The sequence below is a fragment of the Jaculus jaculus genome, chromosome 6, assembly GCF_020740685.1.
Source record: "Jaculus jaculus isolate mJacJac1 chromosome 6, mJacJac1.mat.Y.cur, whole genome shotgun sequence".
In the NCBI taxonomy this organism is placed as follows: Eukaryota; Metazoa; Chordata; class Mammalia; order Rodentia; family Dipodidae; genus Jaculus; species Jaculus jaculus.
This window is the reverse complement of record NC_059107.1, coordinates 62,892,175-62,911,864: the sequence shown is the minus strand read 5'-3', so window position 1 is coordinate 62,911,864 and position 19,690 is coordinate 62,892,175. Positions and strand designations below refer to the sequence as shown.

At 41.5% G+C, this 19,690-nt stretch overlaps 1 protein-coding gene across 4 annotated transcripts in view; it reads right to left on the bottom strand.

The window, feature by feature from the left end:
• The window catches only part of Exoc6b (exocyst complex component 6B), a 672,146-nt gene that overhangs the window by 131,959 nt on the left and 520,497 nt on the right, over window positions 1-19,690 (bottom strand). The window lies entirely within an intron of this gene.

The following is a 19,690-nucleotide window of genomic DNA, read 5'->3' as shown; positions in this document are numbered from 1 at the left end:
ATTAGACACAGGTGATGCCTATGTTAGGTGGATCACAAAGTCATAAGTACAGATGTAATTGGAGGTTTAACCAGGTTAAACCATACACAAAAGTCTATCACCTTGTGTTTTACAAATGGGTAAATTTGCTATGTAAAAACAAACAACTTCGAAATAGTAAAAAAATGTCAGGATACTTATCTCTCTGCTCTGTAATTTCATTTTGCTCTTGCTTTCCAACATATGCTACTTAAATTCATGGAAAGCTGGACTCTAAAAAAAAAACAGGTGGAACCCCCTTTATCTCAAACCCCATGCAAGTTTAAGCCATGTGTCCCCCCAGACTCTGACTAGAGACAAAAATGGCCAATTGTCTCTGACAAGGAAAAAGGAATACAGCATATAACTGTGGTTCTCTTTATCTCTTATGAACACCTAAAGTCACATCTGTTAGATAAAGTCTCTCACTAGACAAAATGTTAAATAGATAAACTGAGTCTTATGATAAGGCCTCACTCATTAACAGGTCACTGATGCTAATTTGTTATGATTTAATGGTTATAAAACTGGCTTTAAGACTCAGCAAAGTAAATTAGATTCTTCTTTTCATCAAGGTTTTAACTATTTTAAAGATAAAGGCTCACATAGAAATGGTTAATTTCCAAAGGTGAATTACTCATACCAAAAGACATTGTGACTTTACAGATAGCTTCTGTCTTATTTATGCTAATTTTACTGAATGGTCATAACTAGGTTTAATCAGTTAGGTTTAAGTGATTTAATTTCAGTAATAATAACTTTCATCTTCCTGGGATTTGTTGGGATAGCTTACCTAAACTTTATCAAATTTAAGCCATGGGTAAAACATAAAATTGTTTTATGTTAATAAAAATTTCTGTGGTACATAAAATCAATAGCTATCAAGTTTAAGCCAAAATCATTGGTTGTCAAATAATGTTTTTTCTTTCAAAAAAATTTATCAAGAGTTATATTATTTTTAGCTAGCTATTTTGGCTCAGAAAGACCAAATTCTACTCTATTATATGTAAAGTAACTGTCTCAATTTTTACATCTTAAGTCCAGTGCTTATAACAAAATTAACTCAAGACATATTCCCTACTTTAGGGTACAGCCTCATGCTCAAACAATGGTCCTCATCTGAAAAAAAAATACACACACACATATTACACACACACACACACACACACACACACACACACACACACAATTCAAGCTCCATAGTTCTGTTTCCAATGTTCTCTAGGTAATTTGTACCCACACAGGTATCTGAACTAATCAAAGATGTTTTCACACAGGTGATAAGACCTTATACTGTCTTACTTGTTCTTTTCTGATAATTTCTAGGTTAAATTAGTTAAGTTTATAAATCAATTGGTACTGTTTTCAAGACTGGTAACAGGTTCTGCCTATATTTATAAAGGTTATATATTTAAAATGTGAGATGTGCCTACTTCCTATGCCTCAGATATATGGCTTATGCTGCCACAGTACAACAAAAATTTTAAAGATAGGACAAAATGATTTTAGAAGCCCTTGTGTCATTTTTTAACTAAGTCTATTTCAGTAATTAAATGTGCTCTATATGTACATACATCCAGGCTGATGTAACTTCCTTTTTGATTGTGTTAATCACCTATGTATAAGCCAAAGCCAACTGGAATCATTAGAGTAAAAAGTGTCAATATTTTGGCTGGTACTCCCATGTCATGAGGCCACTGGAGATGACGGGACACTTCTACACTGGCCCTCTGGTAAGTCACCTGTCTTCCTGAGCAGGGAGGATATGGAGACCCAAACAAAATTGGTGCACATTCTAAAACAGGAGATTCACAATTGAGGAACAATCTGCCCTCCTGACTTCCCAAGGAAGGGAAAATTACTTGGCCAACATGGCCCTGACTCATCCTAACAGGCTAGACACCAATAAACTATGGGGCTGCTCCTGTGTCACTAAAGTCTCTTTGGAGAGCCATTAATGACCTCTAAAATTAAACCCTAATTAACTTTTGGCTATCTGCATGGTCTTAAACACTCAGAGAGAAATCTGTAACCAAAGATAAAAAAAAATACCTTAAATGTATAAATGACCCTTAACTTCTGAAATTAGCTACAGCCACGATGTTAATACAGGAACAACTTGCTGCAGGCCATATTGGACCTACCACCTCTCCTTTGAATAATCTTTGTATTGATCCATGACCTTAGAGAAATTAATAAGGCCATGGTATCTATGGGGGCCCTACAAGGAGGCCTCCCCACTCCAGTAGCAATTCCTGCAGGACAATGTAAAATCATAATTGACCTAAAGGATTGCTTTTTTACAATTCCCTTACACTCGTCATCAGCATTTTACATTTAGTTTACCTGTGGTAAATTTTAGAGGACCTGAAGATAGTGGAGGCTACAATTCTGAGCCAAAGAGTCACTTTTATCTCTTATAAAAAGCCTCTTCTCCTGGTCATTTGTGCTACTGACTTTATACCCACTGGGGTGTTCTGGCAGGAGGGGCCCCACTTCTGGGTCCATTTACCCTCCAAAAGTTAAAAACGGGGGATTTATACCCCATAAAAGGCTCTCCAAGAAATATCCTTCATCATGCCTTGTTTGTCCTAAACTTTTTAACCCTTGATACTCAGGGAAATTCAGCTGCTGATCACTTTTGGCATACAATACCAAAAATACCTTTGCCAAAGCCATGTGGAAAGATCCTTTAACTTTAAAGTGGAATGGCCCAGATCCAGTACTCATTTGGGGCCAAGGATCAGTATGCTTGTCTGACACCAAAGAAAATGCTGCGAGATGGCTACCAGAGAGACTTATAAAACAAGCTGATGATCCTCCAGTGACATCTTACATATCCAGGGAAGAAACACTTCCCTGAGAGAATCTCCCTTTTTTTCCCTAACTTGACAAAGCTGGAAGGACCTGTACTTATCTTAATCCTCTCCCTCATAATCGGACCCATTATTATAATTAAAATCATGTCTTTTATATGTCAACAGATTAAAGCCATTAAGGTGCAGCCTTTACAGGTCCATTATCACAGACTGGAGCTGGCAGATCGAGATGTTGCCACTGAAGACCTGCCACTTGCAGCTGTCACTCTCCCTTTATCTTACATTCTGTACTTATTAACTATACTGCTGTTCTCTGCACCCCTGTTATTGCTGTGGTCTACCTGTCTTGGCCAAATAGCTACCCCTCCTTTAGGAGCTGCATAGGATTCAGACCTATACATATCAGCTCGCAATAAAGTGAGTGTGATATGGGCACCAACGTGGGTGCAAGGCAAAGCGCCGCAAGGGAAGGTCCCTTTCTAACCACTTCTGGATTCCCTGAGAGGTATACCTGGCTTGCATGGAGGTTGGTACCATAACTGTTATCACTAAGGCCGTGCCTCGCTCTCTGGCCACACAGCCCTGCCTCCCCTCCCCAAATGATACCAAGGGCCAAAGATTGTGGGAAAAAGACATCCCATGGGAGGAGTCGGGTCCCTACTTCCCCAGTTGGTTAATGCCCACTGCTGCAAAGCGGGCCTCCCCCGAGAAGATGTTGGGAGCTATGAATCAAACCTTGGCCATGTTAACAGAAACTGCCATATAGCAAGTTAAGTTCCTACTTCCTCACCTAATATTCAACTACCAGAAACAATGGGATTGTACACCTGGCTAAATACTCCCCCATGCTGATGAAGAAACAAAGGCATTGCAGTCCACCACTGAATAGTGGGCCTCCCCGTTTTTTGTATGAAAGAAGGGAGGAGATGTCGGGAGCCATAGAGCAAAAGCCTCTCCATTTTGCCTGGGCCTGCTCATAAACTGACTCATTCTGTTAGGTATTTCTGGAACTGGTCAGCAGGCTGCTTACAGAATCTTATCTTTTGCTAAAGGCCAGTTTATGGTCAGGATGTGAAACCTGGTGCAGTCAGGATGTTAAACCAGTGAGGCAAGATTAGATGAACACCTAATTACATCCCCTCTAGGTTTCCTGACAACTCCTTGTCCTGGGCATGTCCTCTTCCCCCTATAACTCCTTGCCCTGACCACGTCCCCTTCCCCCTACAACCCTATATAAACCTACATGTAAGAATAAACTCTCGAGGCTGTGACAAACATCTAGCATGGTCTCCTTCTTGTGTCTGTTTGCCTTGTTTCATTCAGGTTGATTTTCACCTCACTTCTTTGTTCGACTCCCCACTGGCCCGGGGCAGTAAAACAAAATTCTACTTCCTAAAAGGCAGACCAAATGGCTGAACCTTCACCAGGCCCTTACAGGGAACATTTGAACCACAAGACACCAGAAAGGGCATGATGAGGACTGAACTTAATCTTCTACATCTTCCCTCCCTCCCTCCCTCTCCCTCTCCCCCTTCTCTCTAACTCTTGTATATTAGTTATCTTTTTCCTCCTTCTCTCAGTGGGCACTGACCTGTAACTCCCAGTACCAGCATGGGGCTATCATTCACAATGAGCTTTTCATCAGAGACCTACAACGTTTCCTAAAAGACAGGCAGATTTCTGTCAGAGTACTTGATGACCCACCAAAGGTTAGTGGTAAGACCCTACTGCTAAAGACACCTGATGTGGTTGACATGTAAAATGGAATGGCATGGCTGGAAGTTGGAAGAGAGCCAGTCCCCAGAAAGTCAGTGCATCTAGTGCCAGAAGGTGCTACATGGGCGACTGGGGGAAAATGACCAATATCCGTCCAAGAAACTCATGGTCTAACCTACTTAGCAGCAAATAACCTGGTGTGATGCCCACACAAGTGCAATAGTGGCACATAGCCATGGTGGGAAACCAACTGCTCTTGATTTGGCTGATTCCCTCAGTGGTATGGGACCCATAGCTGGAGCTGGGAAACAAGTCAGAACCATATCCAAACATATGTCCACTCTTTGGTATCAAGCTACCATCAATCATGTGCTATAAGAGGGTCTACACCTATTAAATTCTCTATAAAAAGAGTAAGGATTATCTCATTTGTCCTGGTGCTAACCTACTTTCCATTAGAGAATCTGCTTATCTTTTTCAGATAAGGAGAAAGCCACCCCATCATACCTCAAAAGGGCCCCGGCTGAAACTAAGAAAAATTGGCGAAACAAGCAAGAGTGCTGTTTTCCTGATGAACCGGATACTAACACAAGGGGGAAGGAGATCAACACAGAGAAAAATCAACTCCTACTAAATCAGGGAGCCAGAGCCCCAGAGGCCCCCAACACCTCATCACCGAAGCAGACGAAAAGTGAACCCAACATGGCTCAGGGAGATTTTGCTGAAGAGGGGGCAGACAGAATGTCAGAGCCACATGTTGGGCCATGATATGCAGAGACATTTGTCCTATCCATAACTGTAGGCTAACTCCACAATGCATGACGACCCATATACCTCAACAAGGAGGGCCCAAGGGGAGGGGCTAGGTCACAGATGAGCCTAATAATGGTACCAAACTGACTGTATTTACTGAATACAAAACTATTTAATAAAAAAAAATCTACGATCCAACAAAAAGGAAAAATATCTAATTGGTTCAAATCTTCAAGTTAAAGCATAACTAAAATCTTATATAAAAGACATCCCTTCAGTCTGTTGTCATGTCTAAGGTTGCCAGCCACTTGTCAGGCAGTATTGTGTTCATGTTTCATGTAGTCTGTCTCTATGTATAAATAAATTTTGGGCCATTACACAAAGACCTCTAGCCACTGCAAATGAACTCCAGATGCATGTACCACCTTGTATATCCAGTTTTACATGGGTACTGGTGAAATGAACCTGGGTCCTTTTCCTTTGCCTGCAAGCATCTTAACAGCTAAACCATCTCTTCAGTCCCTGATTTTCTTTTTCTTTTTCTTTCTCTCTCTCATCTCTCTTTTCTTTTTCATTTTTTTTTTTTTTTTTAATGAGGTAGGGTCATGCTCTAGCCCAAGATGACTTGGGATTCATTACATAGTCATAGGCTGGCCTCAAACTCAGTGATCCTCCTACCTCTGCCTCTGAAGTGCTGGGATTAAAGGCATGTGCTACCATGCCTAGCATATGTTCGAACTTCAAAGTGTACACATGTTCATAGATGTATTTTAAGATAATGCTAAGTTGTTAAACAAAAAGTTTGAAGTAATTCATCTCTCTGCGTTTGGTTTTATGCTTGCTCATACTTACTACATTAGCCAAGGGTTCATAGGCCAAATTCAATTCCTGCTTCTAAAACTGCTTTCTAAATGTATTATTTCTAATTTTATAACAATAATAATGAGAATAATACAGAGACCATCAAGAAAAGAGAGGAAAATCATCACTATAAAGTATGTTTTCAGTTTAGAAGGATTAAATACAGGCATAGTTTTAGATTAAAAAAATACATGGTATATTAAAAGCCATGTTGTTTTGACAAAAAGGAATAAAAAACATGGTCAGGCCACCTGCATCTAAACTATATGCACCTACCATTACTCTTATTTTTTTAATGTTAAAGGAGATGAACTCAGGTACTCAAATTTGGGACAAACCAAACCAACTCTGTGCAGCCCTCTTCATCTGTGGCCAACCAGGAAGTCCCTTAATGTGACTTGAGGGAGCCGAAGAACTTTCCCACCTAGCTGAAGTGGTTCTGGCTAAGTCAGGACAACCTCAAAATCCTACTACTGTGCTGTGGCCATGAGAAAAGTCCTCTCCTGCACAGTCACGACGCAGGATTTGGGGCTCAGTTTTGGATCCTTATCCTATATTAACAAAGAATTGAGAAAACGGGCTCAAGAAAGACAAGTTATGAATTACTGAGTTTAGGGAGAAATTATAATTTGTAAGGCTAATTTAGGGGATATTGATATCTAGGAAAAGGCTAGAGCAATTTTATGCAAACACACACACAGAGAGACAGAATGAGAGAGAGAGAGGGAGGGAGGGAGAGAGAGGGGGAGGGAGAGAGAGAGGGAGAGAGGGAGCGAGAGGGAGAGAGACAGAGACAGAGCCAGCCAGACAGAAAAGGATAGAGAAGATCATAGAAGCCTCTTCAAATAACAGACCAGGGATAATTAAAAATAGTGAAGGACTCAGAGATCAAAGATAAATTCGATAGGCATGGTGGTGCCTGCCTTTAATCTCAGCACCCAGTACTGGGGAGGTACAAGTAGGAGAATCTCTGTTAGTTCCTAGCCAGCCTGCAACTACATAGTGAATTTCTGGTCAGCCTGCAACTACATAGTGAATTTCTAGTCCGCCTGCACTAGAGCACAACCCTACGTTGAAAATCCACAAACTAAAAAAGATCAATTATACATGTAACCATAGTGAGAAGGGACCCCTCCAAAGCATGACACAGCTAGAAGTCAAGAAGAAAAATTCCCAAGCCAAATAAGTATTCTCCCCTTCCCACTCAGCCCCACATCTTGCTCAAGCTAGGTCACAGGGTCAAAGAAAAGGTCTGGGCCAGAAGGGTAGCCTCCTTTATATGGATCAGGCATCCAATCAGGGTGAGCCTTGTCATTAGGCTTGTGTGTAATCAGACACCTGATTGGTTCATGACCCAGAGAGGCTGAGCTGAAGAAGAAGCAGGGAGTTTCTCCTGGTCTTGTCATTGGCAGCCATCTCCTTGTTCCGATGTTGGGCTTCTGTCCCTGACAACCTAAAAATAAAACAACCTTACTCCTGTTTCTTCTTCAGTAATGTGTTTACTCTATGTAAAAGAGGATGCCTCTTGGGCTTTCATTGTGGAGTTCCCTTTATGTAAGCCCATTACATGGATGGTTCTACCTTTCCCTATTTTCAGTTAATGTTACTTCTTGGCTAAGAGGCACAGAACCCCCTAAAATTAATAGCTAATTCAATCATACCCACATTTCACCTTCAAAAATCAATTTCTGGTTCACTCACTTGCCAATATGCATAGGGCCTAGTAATTTATGACTTACACTCAAGCTACAAGGTTGGCTCCACTTAAAAACTGGCCATCAGTAAGCTGAATTTTTGGACTGGCTAAATAATATGTCTATGGCAAAGAGACAACCAATTCCTCTGGACCTCCTGTGCCTCTTGGCTATATTCATATTGACTTGATGTGGTGGTTTGATTCTGGTGTCCCCCATAAAGTTAGGTGTTCTGAATGCTACGTTCCCAGCTGATGGAGATTTGGGAACTAATAACTCCTGGAGGCAGTGTATTGTTGGGGGTGGGCTTATGGGTATTATAGCCAGCTTCACCTTGCCAGTGTTTGCACATTCTCCTGTTGCTATTGTCTACCTGATGTTGGCCACGAGGTGATGTCCACTCTCTGCTCATGCCATCATGGAGCTTCCCCTCAAGTCTGGAAACCAAAATGAACCTTTTTTTTTCCCCCCAACAAGCTTCTTTCCATCAGGCGATTTCTGCCAGCAATGTAAATCTGACTGAAACACCTGCATCCTGAGTATCAAGAAATTCCATGGGAAATTATTTGGGGCCTTATAGGGCATATCACTAGATTGGAAATTATAATATTACTGATTGGAACCCTGAATGATCAGATTCATGACAGATATAACCATTCCTTATCTGTCTAAACCTCCAACAGTGTATAGCAACAATTCTGTTGTAAGAAGGTAGGGGAAGAGACTATTCAGGCCCTAATCCTTTTGAAGATTGGGACCACCACAAACCACTATTTGGTGACTTGGCTCTACATTTTTAAATTATTCAGTGTGGGAAGGACTAATTGCCAAAGTAAATAATGTCTCTTCTTTTCCATTAAAACCACACTGGACCAATTCACTCTGTACTCCTCATCCACATGTCTTTCTTATCTGTCCTTTCAATATCACACAAGAAGAAAATATACTTCATGTTATGTTTTTCCAGCCACTAACTATGTTGCCTGTCTTATCGGCTGGTCTCTTAAACAATGTATCATAATTTTGTGGCATAATGTGCTTAAGTCCTAGTAAACTTTGCTGAGCCTTGGGAAGAATCCTGAGCTTATGGTTAACAGTAGTTAACCATAATACAACTTATGGAATCAGCTACATACAACATATATTTGCAAACAGGTTCAGCCACTCAGCTCCAAGCTGCTTTAAGTTGTGATTAAAGACATAAATTCATATGTGTGACCCCACACCCCTGGAATGAATCTGACCGCACACAGAACAGTATTGAGACATCTTCAAGTATGTTTGGAATCATTGTCAAAACTCAGATAGCTATAGCTGCCTGGGTTTACATATGGGTCCTCTATTCCACTCCACTGATCTACATGCCTGTTTTTGTGACAGTACCATGCTGTTTTTGTCACCACCGCTCTGTAATATGTCTTTCTTTATTAAATTTTTTGTATTTATTTATTTATTTCTGAGAGACAGAAACAGAGAGGGAGAGAGAGAAAAAGAGAGAGAGAATGAATATGGGTATATAAGGGCCTCTAGCCACTGCAAATGAACTCCAGATGCATGTGCCACTTTGTTCATCTAGCTTCATATGGGTACTGGGGAATTGAACCTGAGTCCTTTAGCTTTGCAAGCAAGCATCTTGGTGCTAAGCCATCTTTCAAGCTTTGTAATATATCTTTTTATAAATGCTGAAATAGTCTTTAGTTCTAAATATTTCAAAACAGCATTGTACACAGTAACAAAGAATAATTTATATAACCATAAGAAAGCATTCATTGTGCAAATGGGTTTTGTAAAAGAGCTATCAAAAAGATTTATTTGTGAGCTGTAGACATGGGTTACCAGTTAAGGCACTTAACAGCAAAGCCAAAGGACCCAGGTCGATTCCCCAGGACCCATGTAAGCCAGATGCCCAAGATAACACATGTGTGTAGAGCTCATTTGCAGCCTATATTTCTAAAATCAGGTTATAGTGATACTGCCAGACTTATTTGGTGGCTCAGAATTTCTTTGGTTATTTGAGGGTGTGTGTGTGTGCACGTGTGCTTCCAAACTAAATTTAGGCTTTTTTTTTCTGTTTCAGTGAAGAATGTCTTTGTAATTCTGATGGAGATTACATTCAATATATAGATTGCTTTTGGGAAGATTGACATTTTCACAGTATCGAGTCTTCCAATCCATCAACATGGGATGTCTTTCCATTTCCTACCCTCTTCTGCAATTTCTCTCTTGAGTATACTAAGTTTTCATTGTAGAGATCCTTCACTTACTTGATTAGGTTTATTCCAAGGTGATTTCTTACTTTCTTTATTCTCTGAGGCAATTGTGAACGGGAGTGTTTCCCTGATTTGATCCTCAGAACATTTGGCTTTGTTATATAGCAAAACTATTGATTTCTGTGTATTAATCTTGCATCCTGCTATACAGCTGAAAACATTTATCAGCTCTAACAATTTTCTGGTAGCATCTTTAGGGTCCCTTATGTATAGAGTCATATTGTTTGCAAATAATGATAATCTGACTTCTTCTTTCCAATTTCTATCCCTTTTATTTGTGTCTCTTGTCTTGTTTCTGTAGCTCAGACTTCCAGTACTATATTAAATAAAAATGAGTAAAGTGAACATCCTTGTCTTGTTCATAATTTTAATGGAAATGCTTTGAATTTTTTCCCATTTAGTACAATGTTCCCCATTTAGTATAGCCATAGGTGCAAGCCTATATACCTAATTTTGGGGTATTTATTGCCCCAGTGTGAAACAGCCCAGTTCATTTTGGGATAGTTTCTATCTTTCTCAAGTTGAGTGTGAAGCCAGTTCTCCCTCTGGTAGTCTTGGCTCAGCTGGTTAGGTCAATCTGTCTCTCAGATGAGCTGTGCTGTATGCTGTGTGTGGGAGGGATAGCTCCAATTCCTTGGTGGAGTTCTCCAGTGGTTCCAGGTAATGGTGTATGATGGAGGAAAGCTGTAGAATGCTGTCTCAATTTATTCCTGTTATCTTCTCCCTCGGGTTTTATTTATTTATTAAAATTTTTATTTGTTTATGTGAAAAAGAGATTGCAAGTAAGCAAGCATTGGGCATACCAGAGTCTCTGGCCACTGAAGGTGAATTCCAAACGCATACACCACTTTGTGTAATGACTTTACATGGGTACTGGGAAATTGAACTCAGGCTAGGGGGCTCTGAGAGCAAGTGCCTTTAACCATTGAACAATCTCCCCAGCCTTCCTTCAGGTTACTTGATTTTGGAAGACAACTGTGAGTGGGAGATTCCCTTTCTAGTAATTTTGCTCCTGCTGGCTCAGGCAGTGTGCTCTGTGAGTAAAAACACTTCCCAGTGGCCGCTGGAGCCCAATCCTGGCTAATGGTTTGCTGGAAGCTCCTAGCTTCCTCCTACTTCTCTGCACGGGTCTCACCTGGGTTAATAATTCCTTACACCACTTAGCTTTATGGCACAAGAGTATGTTGTGTGTTATCTTGCTTCACCGGCCCCCCACCCCACTCCCAGGGTTCTTAAACTAAGCTCCTATTCTGACATCTTAATGGGAAGTCTCCACATTTTGTAATTATCAAAAGTAAAGCTTAACATACAGATTTTAGCTACTTTTAAGTGTACAATTCAGTGGCATTAAACGTATAGTGTTGTACAACCACCACTATGATTTAGTTCCAGAACATTTCATCACCCTCAAAAGAAATGTACCTTTTAAGCCATCATTCAATATGTGCTTGCCTCTGACAGTCATTCTGGCTTACCCTGAATATGAAGTGATGGGACCATACAAAACCATGATGTGCTGTGCATCAGAACATTCCTTTTCATGGGTGAATAATATTTCATTGTACGGATACAGCACATTTTGTACACAAATACATTAGCTGGTGGACACTGGGTTCTTTTGACCTTTGTGTTAAAAAATGCACAGTGCTGATGTTAAGTATTCATATGTAACTTTTTGCTAGATTTTTGAAAATTACTTGGGGATACACTCAGGAATGGAACTGCAAGTTCACATGACATTTCTGACTAACATTTTTTGGAATAAGAAAAAGCTAGATTACTTTCTACAGCAGCAACATCATTTTGCATTCTCCATCAGAGTGTGCTGGTTCTAACCTTCCTACTTCCTTGCTAACACTTCTACTTTCTAACCTCTGGCTGTGGCCATGCCAGTGCTTTGAGCTGGTAACTCACTGTGGTTTCATTACAGCCCCCAATGTCTACTGCAGAGCAGCCTCTTCATGTTGTGTGCATGCAGACACCTGAAAACATCAACTTAGACATAACTTTCTCAAAGTCCTTTGGCCTAGTTTTGTACCTCCTAGTCTGGTCATCTTTAATGGTGTTGATTCTTGGGCAGTAACCACAAATTTAAGTTCTGCATGTAAGATCCAGAGATGGGACTGCTGAATTGGCTACATACTCAAAGACTTCTTTTCCAGGAACATCTTGTCCTAGGCAAATAGAATAAGGGATAGTGGCTGGAACTCCCAAAGCAAAGAAGCCCAGGAAGTCTGTAGCACCCAGAGGGCAAGCTCCATTGACAGAGGGAGGCATACCCTTTCCTCGCCCTTTCAAAGGGTTTCAAAGGGAGAAACTATGTCGGGCATGTCCGATAGTCAAGGCTCAGTAGCCAAGAAGTTCCCTGGTTATAGACATATACACTGAAAAGTATGAGCTTAACTAACACAGTTGGGTTTAATATACAGGATCATCAGTAATAGCAAAGCTAAAAAGCTTTCTAATAATGGACTAAGGAGATTGTTGCAGTCCGGTTCACATTGCTGGTAGAAATCACCCAACCAAGAGCAGCTTGTGGGAAAAAGAGCTTTATTTTGGCTTACAGGCTCGAGGGGAAGCTTCACGATGGCAGGGGAAAACGATGGCATGAGCAGAAGGTGGACATCACCCTCTGGCCAACAAAAGGTGGACCACAGCAACAGGAGGGTGTGCCAAACACTGGCAGGGGGAAACTGGCTATAAAGCCCATAAGCCCGCCCCCAACAATGCACTCCCTCCAGGAGGCGTTAATCCCCAAATCTCCATCAGCTGGGAACCTAGCATTCAGAACACCTAAGTTTATGGGGGACACCTCAATCAAAACACCACATTCCGCCCCTGGCCCCCATAAACTGATATCCATACATGATGTAAAATACAATGCATTCAGTCTGACTTTAAAAGTCCCCATAGTTTTTATCAGTTCCAATGATGTTCATACATTTCCATAGTCCAAGATCATTTAACTGAGCCATAATACCAAAAAATAACCTCAAAAAACCCATAATGGCACAGAATAAATATTCACACTGCAGTAGATGGCATTGGGCATAGCAAAGAAACATTCAACCAATACAAGATTTAAAACAACCAGGGCAAACATCAAACTCTGTAGCTTCAAGTTCAGCAACTCTAACCAGTGACAAATCTACAAGTCCGATAATTCTAACCAGCAACAAGTCTCTGGCATTCCAATTCCGCCCCTCCAGCTAGGCTACTCACAGTCCTGGGAAACTTCATCGGGGCCGGCAGCTCCTTGGCAGCCATCTTATGGTCCCGGCATCTCCGCTGGGTCTCCACTGCAAGCCACGGTTCATCCTCAAGGCCCCATGGGGTCTCTATGCAGGCAACCAGCAAACCCGCTTCACACTGCCCATGGCCATTTCCAAAACACAAGACCGTGTTGCAAACTCAATGACCCTCTTTCCAGCATTTCTTATACTCCACGATATCAGGTAGGTGCCAATTTGTTAATCCAGGGGGGAATAAAGCAGACTTTGAAGAACAGGACTCCTTGAGCACTCAGGCCCCTTCAAAAGAGTCTACATTCTTCTTGTTGCCCCAGCGCAGGTCAGCTAGCCCAGTCTCAAAGATTGTAATCTCTCAGTTGCAGCTGAATGGGCACCAGTTCACCCAGAGGTTTTTCTTTCTGTGCCATATCCCTCTGTACACACTAGTTCATTTCTACGCAAAGCAACCCTGCACAACTTCTCAGGACATGGGCATAAGAGCAAGTTTCTCACACAAATTGCTAGCCTAGTCCAAGCAAAGCTCTTTCTCACCCTCATAAGCCAAACCTCACAGTCCATAGTTCTTACTGCCTTTAGGTCTTTCAGCTCTGACCAGAATAGTCCATCAAGCTGTACTTACAGCACTGCAAAGCATCTCTTAGGCCAAGGTTTCAAATCCTCCCACATTCCTCTTGAAAATCAGCTCCAAAAGGCCGAAGCCACATAGTCAGGTGTCTAGCAGCAACCCCACTCCTGGTACCACTTTACTGTTGCAGTCCGGTTCACATTGCTGGTAGAAATCACCCAACCAAGAGCAGCTTGTGGGAAAAAGAGACTTATTTTGGCTTACAGGCTCAAGGAGAAGCTTCATGATGGCTGGGGAAAACGATGGCATGAGCAGAAGGTGGACATCACGCTCTGGCCAACATAAGATGGACCACAGCAACAGGAGGGTGTGCCAAACACTTGCAGTGGGAAACTGGCTATAAAGCTCATAAGCCGGCCCACAACAACACACTCCCTCCAGGAGGCGTTAATTCCCAAATCTCCATCAGCTGGGAACCTAGCATTCAGAACACCTAAGTTTATGGGTGACACCTGAATCAAACCACCACAGAGATGGCAAAGTGAGTAAAGTGCCATGCAGGTGCTGAGGACCTGAGTTCAGATCCCCAGAACACATGTAAAATGCTAGGCATGGTGATGCGCAGCTGTAATTCTTGTGCTGGGGAGGTAGAGACATGAGGAGCCCTAGGTCTACAATCTAGCTATTCTACCTGAATTGGTGAGTTCTAGGTTCAATGAAAGATCCTGTCTCAAAGAATAAGGTGGACAGCCATTGAGGAAAACATTTCATATCAACCTCTGGCCTCCACAAGCAGGTCATACATGCGTGTCCATATACACATATACATGCACACCACACAATATACCCCTGAAATCCTCCTAGTAAATAAATACCCAATTCAACAGCATATACAAAAAAGGCCAGGGGGAGGGTGAAGCTAAAGCTAGCACATGTGCTCACCTGTCACAAGATGAGAGAGGATGCAGGGAGTAGAACACAGAGACTATCTCATCTAGTATAACTGGTTTCTAGGGGTTCAGGAAAATCCTTGAACTCTAAACCCTAGGTTCCTGTCTACTTTTCAGCAATAAATTGAATAAAACAAGATTAAGAAGAATATTTAATAAATGGTTATATTTATTAAGGGAAATACAGAACCAAGCAAAGGAGAATGAACACATCCACCCACAAGGCTTGAAAGCACATGTGATAGGCTTGGAAAAACCATGGGAAGGACAGAAAAGAGTTCAAAGAGCTCCTGCCATGTGCAGAACAGGAGGGGTAAAGAGAAGGGCTTGGGGGCTCCCACTTGGTTTGGCCTGGCTGTAGCCAAGGGGAAACTCACTAGCAGCTGGAGGTTCCCAAATGGTCAAGCAGCTCAGAGAGCATGCCTTCCCCTCACACACTTATTCATAACCTTTTGGTGGTGGACCCTCCCTTCCAGCTCAGATGAACAGAGGGACAGCTGATTGGTCTGGGCTAGGGGCTGTCTCAGGAAGAGGCTGACCATGAAGCCATGTTCTAGGGTTTAAACTTGACCAACTATAATGTTAGGATTAGTTTTAAGTCCTAGGAAAGACCTTCCTCCCAGGAGGGGCCCAGGCTGTTTGTGGAAAAACGGATCTTCTTTAGGCAAGAGATAAGAATTCAGATCATCCTTTAATATCTAACAAGTGTAGAATGTAAGGACAGACCCAAAAGAAACTCCTGTTACTTTCAAGGGCCCTGTCACCCTAACTGCCTAGAGCTACCTGACTCCCTCTCACTAGCATTTTCCATTTTTTAAATTGGCAATGTTATACAACAAAAAGGCCACTAGAATACCTCTTGTTGCTGGACACTTTGCAGGTACCCTGACTGCTCTTTTGGTTTGACCTGGTGTCACCTATAAGAGGCTTTCCTGTAGGTAAATGCATTTTAATCTCTCATCTAAAATCAGAGTGGCACAAATGGGGTAAGCCATGCCAACGGTTACTACTGCAACAACTATAGCCTCAACTCTACTGCAGCCAGCAAAGAACACCTTTCAAAAGTAACAGATGATTTATTTAGAGGTGTGTGTGTGTGTGTGTGTGTGTGTGTGTGTGTGTGTGTCTGTGTGTTTAAGTATGCAAAATTACCACTGAATCTGAAGAAAGAGAAAGCAGGAGAAAAGTTTAATGGTTTCACTTCTGTTGTATCTGACTTTTTGCCAAGACTTTAAAAACACCTTATAAAAAGTAGAAACCAAAAAATAAAGAAATCCCTGAAACTCGTGCTTCCTACATGTTGTGGGGCACACTAGCATAAACCACAACTATTTTATTTCATTCCAGACTGAAATGTTTTGAAAAATTCAACATTGCAAGGGATCCACAGCCTTATCTGGGCCTCCTGACCTGAGCACCTATGCAATTAGCCAGTTATGGATATAGCAATTAAATGCTGATTCCCTTCCAGGCAATCTGCTACTCAAGAATGCTGAACTGTTGCCAATGACCTCTACAACAGCAGTATGAGACAAACAAGCTAGACCCATGAATCATTTCCCGTTTCTCAGTTTCTAGATTCCTATGGCTCACCAGTGGCCCACCAGGATGAATAGGCCCCCAAATATAAAAGCATGAATGTCCTTGAGCCTGCCCTTGTAGTTTCCACTTTGCTGGAGATCACAGAAAGCTCTAATTTCTCCTTATCTCTTGCCTAAAGGAGTTCCCTAGATCTGTTCTTCCACAAACACCCTGAGTCCCTCCCTAGGCAGGAGTTCCCCTTTCCTACAGTTAATATTTCTGGAAAGATTAAACTTGAACCTGGCATTGTGGATGGTTAGCTTAGCCCCAATTCAGAACCTATAAATGACCTCACTCTGGGTCTCTAGGCAGGCTTTCCCACTCCTACCTTCTCATAGGCAGGAGCTCGTCATACTTTCTCCTCTTTCCTTCTCTTAAGCTAATAAGTTCTCTTTAAATTTTATCCTCTGGTCTGTGGATTTCAGTTTTTTGAAATCATAAGACAAGAATTGAATCCAGGGACACTCCAAAATTCTTGTATCATATTGGTACAATGGCATATATTGGTGCATTGGCAAAGGAACTCCATTGGAGTTTAAATACCTTTCATATAATAGCATCCACTATTACAATTACTGCAATGACAATTATTCTTCCAGGCTGTCACAATCACCTGGCTTCTCTATCCTCCCCCACTAACCATGTCCCTTCATACCCTACTGTATGCTATGGGACAAGGAGGCTGCCCTGCCCCTTTGGGGACTAAAATTCACAACCTACTTCCCCAGGATGGAGTCAATCTCCCATTTACAAAAATATTGCCTCCAACATATTTGGTCAGGTTATGCTGAGCATTTTCAAGTGTCTTTTGTATTCTTTTATAAGCTGGTCTTCCTAAGTGTCAGTGCCAACTTGTGACAAGTGGCTGGCTCCTGGTTCATGATGCCTCTTTCATAATATCAGCAGCCTCCCCATCATTACCTAGGTGACATAGTATTGGGGAGAGACTATAGATGCATGTATGTATACTTATATTTTATATAATATACATCTTTTATATATAAGTTGTTATTTGTACTTCCTAATTTTCTTCTAGTAGTATTCGAGTTTCTGGTCTTACGTTGAGGTCTTTGATCCATTTGGATTTGAGTGTAGTGCATGGTGAAATGTGTGGATCAAGTTTTAGTTTCCTGCATGTGGTTATCCAGTTTGTCCAGCACCATTTGTTGAAGATGCTATCTTTTTTCCAGCCTGTATTGTTTGGGCCTTTGTCGAATATCAAGTAGCTATAGTTGGTGGACCCAAAATCCGGGTCCTCAAGTCTATTCCATTGGTCTATACTCCTGTTTTTATGCCAGTACCATGCTGTTTTTATTACTAGCTTTAGATCAGGTATGGTGATGCCACCAGAGGTATTTCTTTTCCTGAGGATATGTTTGGATATGCGAGACCTTCTGCCTTTCCATATGAAATTTGAGATCATTTTTTCTATCTCTGTGAAGAACACTGTAGGGATTTTAATTGGAATTGCATTAAATCTATATATTGCCTTTGGTAGGATTGCCATCTTCACAATGTTAATTCTGCCTATCCAGGAGCATGGGAGGTCTTTCCATCTTCTCAAGTCCTCCTCAATTTGTTTTTTGAGAGTTTTTATATTTTCATTGTATAGAACTTTTACTTCCTTGGTTAACGTTGTTCCAAGGTATTTTATTTTTTTTTGTTGCTATTGAAAATGGGACTATGTTCTTAAACAGTCACTCAACCAATGGGATCATATGAAACTGAAGAGTTTCTTTACAGACAAGCATATAATAAGCAAAGCCAATAGAATACCCACAGAGTGGGAGAAAATATTTGCAGGTTATCCAACTGATAGAGGCCTTATTTCTAGAATTTACAAAGAACTCAAAAGTCTAAACAATAAGAAGACAAATACCCCACTCACAAAATGGGGTGCAGAGTTGAACAGGCAATTCACAGAGGAAGAAATACAAATGGCAAACACACACTTAAGAAAATGTTCATCATCCCTAATCATCAAAGAAATGCAAATTAAAACAACTATGAGATTCCACCTTACCCCAATAAGGATAGCCAACATCAAAAAGTCAAATGAAAATAAATGCTGGCGAGGATGTGGAGAAGCAGGGACACTCATTCACTGTTGGTGGGAATGCAGGATGGTACAACCACTCTGGAAAGCAATATGGAGACTCCTAAAAACGCTGACTATAGAAATATCAACAGACCCAGTTATACCCTTACTGGGCATCTACCCTAAAACCTTCCAACCAAAGGCCAGAGAGATTTGCTCAACCATGTTTGTAGCAGCTCAATTCATAATAGCTAAAAGCTGGAATCAACCCAGATGTCCATCATTAGAAGAATGGATAACAAAGATGTGGTATATCTACACAATGGAATTCTATACAGCAGTAAGAAAAAACGACACAAAGAAATTTGAGGAAAAATGGTTGAACCTGGAACAGATCATTCTCAGTGAACTTACCCAATCACAGAAAAAAAATCGACACATAGTCTCACTCATCTACAACACCTAACCTGAGTCTACCCAAGACACCTTACATACTCAGCAAACACCTCATGGACTAGACAATAGGATGGAAGGGAGGGCGGGGAGGGCATCGAAGGGTGGAAAACAGTAATCTGGACCCAAACGGCAATGGTACCATAAAATTCTACTTCCTAAAAGTCAGACCAAATGGCTGAACCTTCACTAGACCTTTACAGGAAACACCTGAACCACAAGACACTGGAGAGGGTAGGATCAAGACTAACCTAAATCTTCTACATCTTCCCTCCCTCCCTCTCCTCCTCTCCCCTCTATCTTTCGCCTCTCTAACTCTTGTATATTAGTTATGTTTTTCCTCAATTTATTAGTGGGCACTGACCTGTAACCCCCACTTCCAGCTTGGGCCTACCATCCACAATGAGCTTTTGATCAGAGAAACCTACAAGGTTTCCCAAAACAATGACAGACTTTTGTCAGAGTATTTGATGACCCACCAAAGGCCAATGGTAAGACCCTATTGCTGAAGACTCCATATGCAGCTGATACGCAAATCGAACGTCATGGCTGGAAGCCAGGAGAGAGTCAGTCCCCAGACAGTCAGCGTGTCTAGTGCCAGAAGGCGCTACATGGGCGACTGGGGGAAACGACCAATATCTGTCCAAGCAACTCATTGTCTAATCTAATTAGCAACAAATAACCTGACGTGATGCCCACACAAGTGCAATAGTGGCACACA